The sequence below is a fragment of the Ambystoma mexicanum genome, chromosome 1q (assembly GCF_040938575.1).
Source record: "Ambystoma mexicanum isolate Mex_15411 chromosome 1q, UKY_AmexF1_1, whole genome shotgun sequence".
Classification (NCBI taxonomy): Eukaryota; Metazoa; Chordata; class Amphibia; order Caudata; family Ambystomatidae; genus Ambystoma; species Ambystoma mexicanum.
This window is the reverse complement of record NC_090922.1, coordinates 421088740-421101500: the sequence shown is the minus strand read 5'-3', so window position 1 is coordinate 421101500 and position 12761 is coordinate 421088740. Positions and strand designations below refer to the sequence as shown.

Sequence of the window (12761 nt, the reverse complement as noted above, 5' to 3'; positions counted from 1 at the left end):
GTCTAATTTGAGAATGTCATAGGTGGAAGGTGTTAAGTAGATAGTGTCTTGTATGTAGTTCATTCTGCTTCGTTACTTTTGAAATGTAGTAGGCAGTGACATCAGCAAGTAATTTGAATATTGATGTCAAAGCAGAATGTATAATTTGAGAATGTTAAGATTAGAGTAAAGGAAGGGTTTGGGAAAGTTGAAGAGACGGCTGGGTTTACTGTAGCAGGATTTGTACTTATCAAATAAAGCTGTGTCAAGCTTACCTGGCGGGTGTGCAACATTTCATCTGGAAAATCACAACATACATGCTCTTTACAAATTAAGAGTATTTGAGACATTCCTGCTGTGTTTGAAAGAACCCATAGGCAGGAGCCACAGGACCCTTGAAATTCTTTTCACTGAATTTCTGCCCCAAGATTCAATTGTGTTATTAACTTTCAATATGTAAATAGTTATTTGCAGTGAGAGGTTTATCAACAAAGACAAAATATGAAGTTACTACTTGAAGTTAAGCCAATTATTCCTTTGGAATGCATGCTGTACTTGAATCAGTGTAGTACATGGCTCACATACTTGGAATAAGGAGAGACATTTGCCTGAATAAGCATCTGGATTGATAGACAAGACTGGAAGATATCAGAATCAAGATGGAAAACTTTAGATGATTCTACCTTATGCGAAGAATCCTACGGATCCCTCATTAAAACCCTGCCTAATGCTCCTTTCTGGTGGCCAGGGAAAGGTGTTAAAGACTCCAATCAAGCAGTCCCACTAAGTCAGTGCCTTGTCTGGGATTGCTCAAGGGAAGCCCTTATTTATATATTTTTATGACAAGTTATAATCTGGATGATGAACCCTTGTATCACGCCCCTCTCTGAGAATCCCCCTGACCCCACTGAGCCAAGAAGTAGGTTTGTTTTGCAAATTGAAAAGGTTTATTCGAAAAATTAAACAATAGATATATATCACACTTTTATAATAAATTAATATTTGATATCACACTTAGACATATGACAGTGATCAACAATGGATGATGTTATACTCGCACACTGGTTTAATTACTTAGGAGTAGTATAGAGGATAAGGTAGCTGAGAATGCTTTATATGCTACAAGGAAATGCAAGGTGGAAAAGAAGCAACACAGAAACAAACTTGATATGATTTCAGCAAAAGGTAATAGAATCACTTTTCCCCTTTTGTCAACTCACCCCCCCGCCCCTCTATGCAATAGAAGATGGAAGGGAGAGCACACTGTTCTCAGGAATACAATCACAGTACAATACGAATTCAGTTCCCCCCTAGCAAGCGTTGAGAAACAGGGATGATTTTAAACACAGGCAAAGTACTTTAAAGGTGGTATGCCAAGAAGGGAAAAATATGCTAAAATGATTTTAATACGCTCTAGAGGTTCAGGGTGAGTAAGATATACTTTAAATCAGTTCAGGCCAGCCCTATCAATGATTCAGGGATGGTTACCACGTTGAAAACGGAATTCCGTAATGGAAGCAAAAGATGAATATTTTTACACGTGGCTGAAATGAAGCAAAATGTCAAATCGCGGAATTTAGTTGCGTGCGTTGAGCACAATTACGAAGGAAATATAAGGAGTAGCAGAAATTAAATTTTAAAGTTTCAGAATGACAGATGACAGTTTTGCAGCTTTGAATCAAAAGAAGGGACACAATTTCTATGATGCAATTCTCAATAGGTTAAAATAGTTTGAATTAGATTATTTTAAACTAAGAGATTGGTTTTGCACAGTTCTGGCTGAGTACTCACACTATATTTTGGACAGGAATACGACTTTGTCACGGATCGGGTCAGGATTGGCTGCGGTTCTCTCGCCACTTGGTACTGGTTCTCTGGTTCTGCTCACAGCGATCTGGGTCAGCTCTCAGTACTGCACAGTGATCTGGTTTCTCTGGATCTCTGGTCTCTTTGGATCTCTGGTCTCTGGAGATTGATGGATTTGAAGTCTGGAGTCTCCCGGCAAAGCGTCCCGCAAGAAAGTTGAAAGTGAATGTCCCTCCTGGGTTCCAGTGGCTCTTTTTATGTCTTTTGAAAGTGGGTGGGTCGGCTCATTCTGCATGCCCATCCCTCTCAACTTATCATTGGCCAGTTCCTCCTCTCTCCCTTGATTGGGGGAACTGAGTTGTGAGTCAGGGTGATGCTGCCATTTACAATCTATTGAAGAAACGCCCCTTTGCTTTTGCTTTAGAAAATCATTCTCATAACTAAACATATTTCCCAAAAGCACAAGTGGTTGACATTACATGTACAGGTGACTTAAGGTACATTCTGGCCCAACTCTGATCTTCCTGGGGGCTTGCATTAAAAAATGGCAACTTATTTTCGTTTTTAGTTGGTTTACCAATGTTAAATCTTTACCCAAAATTACACAAATGTACACCCCCCTTCAACACATATTCCAGTACTTTACTAGGTCTCTAGCATAAGCACAGTGTCTGCAGTATTAATAATTAGCTGGGTTCGGTCCTAGGACACCGCACAATTTGGAGTTTGGTCTCAAATCGTGAGGGCCTTTTCCATTTTGTGGACCCCCAAATTACACATTTCTGTGAGCTTAATACAAGATTTTATAAGCAATTTAACCAAACAGACATTTGCTGCAATATGAATTCACACTCCAGTCTGGCCCGCCCCTAGGAACTGGGAGAGTCAGGGATCACATGTCTCTCCTACCAGGCAGAGCTCTGTTTACAGTCAACACCCAAATCAGCATATCCTATTCAATGGGAAGAGTCTACTGGGTCGGCTGAGGTCAGCAGGCCAGGTGGCCACTCTGCATTTGGTTAGCATGTCCATGTGATTTCCTGGCTTCTTGTGTGGAGTTCTGAGGTGAGAAGGTTTCCCAGCCTCTTGGACTGTTAATTGAATCAGCCTGTCTTCTGTGAACAGCAGGTGTTTATAAATTTTAATTAATCAAAAGGCTTTGAAGTTTCCAGCTGGCTCAGGATCCTTTGGCAACTCCTGAAGTACAGTTCTACTGTCAGAGTTTAGACCGCTAGCGCCGGTTTGTGGAAAATGCTGGTACTGCACCCATTTTTGGGATCTGTCTTGAATTAATGTATTTTAAAAAGGGAATTTTGCTTGATAGTATATGATCCTTGCTTAACATTGTTTTGATGGGAATCCTTACAGTAGAATAAAGTCGAACACTCAACCAGGGTTGAATTTTTGTTTGGTGGTTTCGTGCCCATGATTTTAGCAAATTTTTGACATCAAGAAAATGAATTCCCAACAGTTCTGGGTTGCTTTTGGCAATCAGCATTGCCATTCCCAATGGTTTCAGGCTACTGTGTGTGTAGCCCAATGGTGGTTTTAGGCAGTGCCCTCCTGTGCTCACAAACATAGGCAAAAATGGGTGGCAGCCTATTCTTCATGTTTTCCCTGTGCACTTTCTGGGGAGTTCTGGCCATCATGATGTTTTCAATGCCAGCAATGCACAGTTTTGTGGTAGGGCTTGGATGCATGGGTAAAAACATCCCACAAAGGCAGACTCTTCCGAATCCTGACCTTCGGGGTGGTGTACTGCGTGAGGATCACCTTGGTGGAGAAAAAGCCCATGGTGGTGAGGAGATCATGTGGGACGAGACGCGGTATGTGTCCTTTGAAAGGGAACATCTTTCTTAATTACCAAAACAGGTAATGACTTATTGCCATTATAATATATCTGAACCACACATAGAATCTGTGGCGCTAGGCACAAGTACTATAAAACCTGAACAAACCTTACCCACCGAAGGACCTTTCAAAGTATTTCAGGATAAACACCCTCCTTACTCCCAGAGGTATAGAGGAAAGGAATCTAAAAGTATTGCCTTAAATAGACTGTCTTCCTCTATAATTATAAATTCTAATGATCCACCTTTAAATAACGTTAAGGAGACTAAATCTACCCTTAAAAATTAAATGAAACGTTATTTAAAAGAACTCATTTTGTTGTTGGGGACTATGAATCCCATTATCCCATGAGCGCTGGGACGAGGAAGAGGACTGAAGAAGCATGCTGTAGTAGTAGTGAGGCAATTAAGCCTAACAGCCCACACCTGAAGGAACCTGGGAGACATAAAAGGCCCCCACAGGTGCAGGCAATCAGAAGGAGCTGGAAAGTGCATGCTGTAGCAGTAGAAGCAGAAAGAAGAAGGTCCAGAGCTGACAAACCAATAAGACGTGGGAAGACCAGACGGACGCTGGAACATGTATGTAGCAGATTTCACCTGCCTCTTCTGAGAGGGTCCTGTTCCCCCAAACTCTGAAGTGCAGAGGCTGTGCAGTGGAAGACGTGCATGAAAACGGTCTTTCTCCATGTGAGCATGATTGCTGTGGTTGCCGCGCAGAGAAGGTGTCGGAGACTGAGGCGAGGAGCTATTGCGAAGCTTTGGGTCTCAGGAGTGAAAGGGGCTCCTTAAATGAGTGGCCGGACTGCAAACAACTTTAATGAGAAAGAGTGTGGGTCCCTGTGAAGCCAGAATCAGTAGAAGTTGTGCCAGAAGTCGTGGAAGTTGTGCGGCGTGCAGAACAGGGATTACAAAATCCGGTGAGTGAAACCTGGCGTTCTGATTCCTTGCACAAGCACTGCCGGCTACAGTATCCAGGCTTCAGGCTGAATCACTAGAATCGCAATGTACTACATATTGCCTTTAGTGCATCAGGCTTCTTGGGATGCGGCGTAGACTCCTTAGGATCCTATTGAATGAGTTAATGCTAATCGTTTAGTTAATTATTTACATTCACATTTTTCTGCTAAATCTGGGAGTAATTTGTCCAATTTCCTAGAGATCATTTTTGAGAGGTGATCCTTGTCTCTACCAATAGATCAAAAAAAAACCATGACTCTAGAAATATGATTCCAACAGTGTAATTTTACAACAGAAATAGACCCCCAGATTAGGATAGTCTTGAAGAATAAGTGAAGGGATTTCAAAGGAAACTAAAAAGGTGTAATTTCAGCTTTCTCAAGGACATTAATTTGTCAGTCCATCGTTCACTTCCCTGAAGCCCTGCCTCCTACCAGTCGAATAAGTCACTCACAGTCGGTGGGGTCTAAAGGGTGGCCTGCAATTAATTCTTGGCTTGGTTGATTCGCTCCATTGTCATAATTGTAGTCAGGATGCTGAATTACTTTTAGGTGTTCCTCTCCACTTTCCAGAATCATGAAGCTCAGGCTTCTTGCAGGACCTACCACATCAGGATTACATATGTCCAGGTCACACTAGGTCCAGAGAGCTTTGTGCAGGCGAGCCAGAAAATTGGCTGCTAATTCTGGTACAACCGTTGCCAGCATGAAATAAATAAGTACTTCTTTTGCACCAAATCACTATTCCCTTTCTTAGCCTCCTGATCGAATGGCTTTGGTGCCTCACTTCCTCTTTCCTTCTTGATACACCTCAATGATCACTCGCTTATCCTCCTCTGGTGTTGATTCTTGCTTTACATCCTTTTGCACTCTTTCCTTATATTCCTTTCTTTGCTTCTTAGTCTGGTTTGACTCCCTTTTTGACTTTCTCTGCTCTTCCCCTTCCAGGTCTCTCTGTTTTGTAGTGCCTTCGTCTTTCACTTTTTCCCATTTCAAGTCTTGCTGCTACACAGTCAACACTCTTCTTCATTCTCCTCTTCCCATTGGTTTCATCTCTTTTGACACACCCTCATCCAGCGCAGTCATGACACCTTGTAACACAAAAGGTGTTCCTGACAAATCTATAACAATTTAAATGATTTAAATTCTATTTGAGCATTAAATGCGATATATATTCATGAAGTAGTGATAATCCCATGTATTCTGGTCATTTTATAACATGTTTTATTTTATTTGTTTGTATTAAGCATTAGTATACCGTTGCATTTAATACAACAAACATTTTGTAGCATAAAAAAGTGATGCAATATATACAATTAGTGCAACAAACAGAGACTACATTTCATTTTCTCTCTGCACCGCTGGAAAAACCTCAACAAATATAGACATATCATATTTACAAACTCCCAGCATTGACACAAATAACTATTGAAAGTGTACAAGTGCTCTAATATGATCCGTGCAATTGTTTTGGATTTCCCAGGAATCCTGTTGGGCCTGTAACTACTAGTTCCACAGTTGCCATGTGACCAGTCCTGACACCTTGGCTCTTTTCTCTGCCAGCTTCTCCCTTGTATCCATGTCTCTCCTCCCACGTTTTTCTTCACTTAGCTCTCCTTCAGCTTTACTGCTGTGCCTGCATGTACTCCTCTTCCCTCAGTGGTGCTATTGAGACTATTCCTTGCCTCCTGCACGCTCTCTCCTGCTTGCTTCACCTGTTAACTCCAGCTTGATCTGCCTTTCTGCTTGCTCCGCCCTGCTTGCTAGATGAGGGCCTTTATGGAAAGGGTCAGGGCAAAACGGATCACTACCCTAGATTGGCTGCAATATTTCCCCAAGCAAAGAGATGCATTCTATCTGGATGTGGAGGCTACATGTCTGATGAGTCTTGTTGGTAGAAAAGGGATAACTTTGGTGTTTTTCTCCTTTCCAATTTCACCGGTGGATCTTCCTACCTTTCACACAATATGTTTTAAACTGGGCAACATTTGGCCTCTCGGCATAGCAGAACTAAATAACTATGCAGGGATTTGCCTGTGGAAAAATTGAAATGGTAATCTGGGTCAAAAAGCCATCTTGATTTAACTAAGCCGCTGGAGCACATCTCAAGCCCATCACTTGGTCAAACAGCACCATATTATGAACCACCTCCTGCTTCACACAGATGATATGTTTGATGCCAAACATGCTTATAACATATTATCCTTACTGCAATGTGGATCTATGGTGAACCCTAATGGATTGACATGCACTAAAGCTATCTCAAAATGTTCATTTCCCCTTCTACACCACCCTGTCCTTATGTCGGTCCCCTTTCATTCACTTTCCTTTCCTCGTGTCTTCTCCCTACTCCTTTTGCTCCTCAGAATAAGGTTAGGAAATCCCAGCCAGCGGGCCCAATATGCCAATCTCAGGACAAGCCAGGTGCTTCGAGAATAATAGTGGTGATTACGCACAGGATAAAAGCATTGTAACATAACATGAGGATTGCCTATAACTCTGGCCTGCTCTCCCTGATTTTGGTCATGCCTTTTCCTTCTTCCCGGGTATGCCCCCCATCTTGAGCCTTATATCTATGGTCTCTGGGTCTTTTGCTTTTACGTGCATATGCCTCATTTCCTGCAAGCTCATTAAAAATTGCTGATTGGTAAAGGTACTTATGCTAAATTGGTGACTTATAGATATGAGATTACAAATGACTCTTTCTCCACACAGTGCAACTTATTTTTTCTTACTGATGTAGTACTACAGCGCGGCCAGAAAAACTGAACAGCATCTAGGCACATATCACAACAGACAGTTGAGAATTCCCAAAGTATAAAAGTAAAAAAAGGATATTAAATAAAGAGATGAGTCTTTAAGACCTTGCAAAAGGAAAGAAGGGGGTGTTCCAGGGACAAGTACAGGGAACAGCCTATCACCTTGGGTCTAAAACTATGTTGAGGGTCTGGTCAAAAGGGGACTGTTTTGGGATCATAGAAGTCTGAAAGATTGATACAATTGAATATTGTTGGCTAAATTCTGTGGGGAAAGTATTTCTAAAAACCAAACACATGAGCTGATAATTCTCTTGCCGCTAGGCAAAAGTGAGGGGACCGCGCTTAGCAAGAAATGGGCAAGTGAAGCTAATGATAAGGTGGACCGTGGTAATTTGGACCACATATAGCCGATTAAGTTGATAGTCTTGTGTACCCGAGTAAAGTGAGCTCTCGTAATCGAGTCAAGAGTTGACCAAGGCCCAAACTTCAGTATGCTCCTTCCCAAGAAAAAACAAAAGGAATGCCTCAGTAACTATAATTTGAAGAAAGAGGTTTTCACAACTTTCCCACCTTAATGATAAATACCTTAATCAGATTGCCAGATGAGCTGTACATTATTTTCTGTTTCAGCGTTTGAGGTTGAGGATCAAAAGGAATTGGTCATACGGGTATACTGGAAGTGTCTCTGATCAGATGTTTGGGTTAAAATAGGACCACTTCTGATTTCGAGGTGTTTAACTGAAGTCCTTGAGGATCATCGACTCACTCACCTCAATTAGGCATGAAGGCAGACCCTGTAAATCATCTTTCAGGTTGGACATTTTAAGATGTGCCTGAATGTCGACACTGTAGGAGTGGCATTTGAACCTGAAATTGAGAAACGGACACCAAAGTTTAACTGTCAAGGTTAAATCAAAATGAAGGGTAACAGGAGGATCCTGTGGGACACCTCAATGCACAGGCATAGATTCAGAGAAGAACAGTCCCAGCTTGACCACTTTGGATCTATCAGCCAAAGAAAGAACAAAAAAAGCATTGAGTGCTATGTCTGACAGACCAGCCAAGGTATTGAGATAAGACACTAAGGCTTCAGCAATATCAAAAGCTGCACAGAGAGCCAACAATACCATTAGTGACAGGTGCCTCATCAGCATTAAAAATGATTTTGTCCCATACCATTGTTAATGTGGTTTCAGTCCAATGTTTGGGTCAAAACCTTGACTGCAAAGGATCCAAAATCTTAGAATTCACCACCAAATTATGCAATTGATCAGTGACCACATTTTCCAAATGTATGACCAACTAAGAAAGTCCAGAAGCATGAAAATCATTTTTTTAATATCACTGAAACGAGACAGTTTATCTCTAAAAGTGGGGAAACAATGGCTTACTAAGAAGAAGGAACCATTTCATGTGGAAAAATCCTCCCTCTACTAAAGAAACCCACTCTTGATCTTGACAGCCTAGGTAACTATCAGCCCATCACCCATCTTCACTTCCTAGGAAAGATCAACGAGAAAGTGGTAGCTGCACAACTGCAGCAACACATCGATATCAACAATCTCCTCCAAATCTACCAATCCGGCTTCAGACCCGGATGCAGCACTGAGACAGCAGCCATAAAGGTGGTCGGCGACGGCCTCAACATCCTTGATGATGGACACCCCTGCCTCTTGTTTCCACTTGACCTCTCAGACGTTTTTGCCACAGTAGACCACTAGGCGCTTACGGACACCCTAGATCAGCGCATGGGGATCATCAACCTTGTCCTATACTGGTTATAGTCCTATCTCACCAATTGCCAGCAGTTTGTTCAAATGGACTCCTCTAGATCACTGATGCTACCCATCAGCTGTGGAGTCCTGCAGGGTTCCATCCTCTCCCCAGTGATCTTCAGTCTGTAGATGGAGCCCTCCTAGCCACACACAACATCCACCAATACGCTGATAATACACTGCTATACCTCAAGATCAACTCCATCAAGGACATCATAGGCTCAAAACCTGCCTCTCGCTGATCCAGTCTTCAATGTCCAGTGCATACTTGAAGCTCAACCCCTCCAAGACCGAATACCTACTCCTCACCAACAAGACCGAACACCCAGCATACAGACCTGGCTATCAACCATGAACTCTGCGGGCTTCACACCTGAGCTCACCTCCTGCGCCAAGTCCCTCGGGTTCCATATCGACAAACACCTTTCCTAAGAAAACTCAGACAGCCTCATATCAGCTCTCCCTCCTGCGAAAAGTCAAGCCTTTCCTTCCTCTGGAAAGCTTTAGATCCACTGTTCAAGCACTGGTCCTATCCCACGTGAATGGGGGCAATGCACTCCTTGAAGGCCTCCCGCCGTCCTCCCTTGAGCACCTGAGAAGTGTCCTACACGCGGCCAAAGCCTCATCAAGGGTCTATGCAGATACAACCACATCCACACGGCCCTCATTGACCTTCACTGTCTCCCACTGCACACACAAAATACCTCAAGTCTTGCTGCATCATCTATAAGGCAGTTGCCCTCAAGTCACCCAGCAGCCTTGCAAAGGAACTCGGCATCTCTGGCGAACAGTGCACCACCAGCAGCCAGGACACATGCAGACTTGAAATCCACCACTGCAAAAAGTAAGGGACCGGTAAACAAGCCTTCTCTGCCTACTCCCCAAGACTTTGGAACCTCCTCCCTGTCAGCATCAGACTCGCGCCCACACTCCTACAGTTCACAAAAGAACTCAAGACCCACCTCTTCAAGGCATCTCTCCTCCTCAACACCTAGGCCATCACATTGCCCCTTGCACCACCTGACTCGCTAGATGCCGCCCACCACCCGGGACAGCTGTACTCTGCCCCTCTGTATCCAACCCCCCGCTGTCTATCTGTTCTGTTACCTCTGAAAGGCGCTAGGTTATGCATTTGTACTGTTGTATACCTCTGTAAAGTGCTCCATTATGTATCTCTATTGTGGTATACCTCTGTAAAGTGCTCCATTGCTTCCCTAAGCTAGGTCTGCGCTCAATAAATATGATAATAATAATGACAATAATAATAAATAATGAGTGGGACACAACTTTGTCATCTTGGTGGTGGCAAATGCAAAACATTGGCATGTTGGTAAGCTTTCAAAGTGGTCAAGGAATCTTCCGACTTGCAAGTTAGTTTGAATGCCTGCAATGACAGGGTGACCTCCTCTGCCATTAGTGCTTGAAAATAAAAGGCGAATTCAAAGAGGCCAGACTCTACCAGATGGAGGGGGAAAATGCAATTTGCCTTAGAATTGATGTCATCTTGGATATCTTAGTCTTAAAAAGGGGTTAACATCATTGGATTTTTGAACAGACGGCTCTATACAACACACTGATCAGTGAGGGCTGACAAAATATTGTAATGTTTTAAACAGTTTCCTCTGCCTCTTGATGGATTGGGCAATTTGCTCCTGAACGACAATGAAGGAAATATATTCATGAGTTTTGTAGTGTTAAGGATTTCAATCAGGCGACACACACCTTGGTCTCGGCCAGTATGCAGCACACGACTGAAATGCTTATTTTTTTTATATTAGATTCAATATTGAGATGGCACACCACTCATATCACACCCCCTTTTCAAATACCCTGGGTCACAATGGACCAGGAACCAGGCTGGTTGGTAAAATACAATATTTATTTATTTGAAATTCAAAAGAAATCATACACTTTTTAATATGGGGCAGCAATCAACAATGGGGTGATAATAACAATGAGAATGTGAGAAATGCACAGGGTTTAACTTACTAGTGGAACATATACACAGCACAGCAGAATAGGAGCACTTTTGGTTAAGGTAAGATAGCACTTAAGTTAGAATTTCCCCCTGCAATGTTCCCTCAACGCACAAATAATCAATTCTGAGTGGATACACAGAAGCAGCAGGTAATCAGGAATGACAAATAGGAAACAGAATTCAAATCTGACCTTCCCTCCCCAAATAAGAGAGAAAAAGGGATGTTAAACCCCTTGCAATGTGATAAAATGACACTCGAAAATGGACAATTAAATAATGAATGTGTGTTAAAAACCTGGAAGCAAATGTAATTCCTCGCTAAAGCCACAATGCAAATACACTAAAAATCACAAAGAATGGATTATCAAAAAGCATGAAGTTCGAAAATGAGTGCAAAGTTTAAAACAGATTGCAGCAAAAAGACACGTTGGAAACTTTGCAAACTTTTTAATAAAAATGGGTGAAATACTGATTTGGAGTGTGGTTATTTGGTTGGTGTGTAGCTATAGATCACAGGTACAATATGGTTTCTAGGTGGTAAATTGAGAGAGTTATGTAAGATAGAGTGAGGTTCGTTTTTAGGAAAATAGAGCAGTGAAAAGAGGAATCGGTTTTAAAATTAATTGAAAGGCAAATCTTACTTAAACTAGATTTAATGGCTAAGAAAAGAGGAACGCCACCCGTGAATATCAAAGTTTACGCTGCAGTTGTAACCCTTCACGCAGTGTACCCCTTTTTTTAAGGGGAAATGTATTTATTTAAACACAATATCGCTAATGACTTACGATCTATGCAAGACAGAAATGAAGAGAAACGTGGCGCTAACACTAGGAATCAAGGCAGGGTTGCAAAAATGATTGTGACAGTTTGAACAAGGTATCAGGTTAAGGATAGAGTGACTTAGAGAGTGGGATAAGAACAAATACAAGATAGGCTATGGGTTTAGGTGGGGTGGCAATTGATACTCACAGCCCACTTTTTAGTTTTTGGATTTTGGACAGTCAACGGTTCTGTTCATTACATGGCAGGGCGCCTGGCAAACAGCTGGGGAGTTCTGGTCACCGGATAGCACTTCTGGGCTGGCAATTCTGGTCACTGGGTACTATAGATCAGCTGGATGGCAGGTTTGCAGCAAGCATGCAGTTAGTGGGATAAGGATGCTTCCCAAAACCACCACAGCTTTCCCCTTAGGTTATTTGGGGAATTTTAGTGGGTTCAGAATGTAGGCCTTGCTGGAGTAGGACCAGCAATGCTTGGGTTTTGCAGTGGGCCCTGGAGTATGGTCAGCAATGCTTTGGCCTTGTAGTTGGGATCTGGAGTTTGGATAGATGGAACAGGAACAGGACGCCGGTGCAGGAAAATCAGGAAGAGTGTGTGCGGCCCTGTCTGTTGTCAGGGACTCTTATTTATAATGCCTAGTGACATCATCAAAGTATATGAGTGGGGCAGGCTGAACTAAACTCGCCTCTAACAACAAGATTGGACAAGGGTGATAGTCTCCACCTCGCGCTCGGTTGGATTTCGGAAAAATTTTGTCAGATTTATGGTGTGAGTTTTACAATGTCCCAAAACCTCCCATAGTTATTTTAGCCAAAATCTGATTTTGCCAAAAACATACATTTATACAATTTCAATCTCTTAGCAATTTATACACACAG

General features: G+C 42.4%; 1 protein-coding gene across 2 annotated transcripts in view; it reads left to right on the top strand.

Annotated features, from left to right (window-relative positions):
* Nucleotides 1-12761, top strand: part of LOC138528210 (dipeptidase 2-like) — a 468557-nt gene that overhangs the window by 277978 nt on the left and 177818 nt on the right. The window lies entirely within an intron of this gene.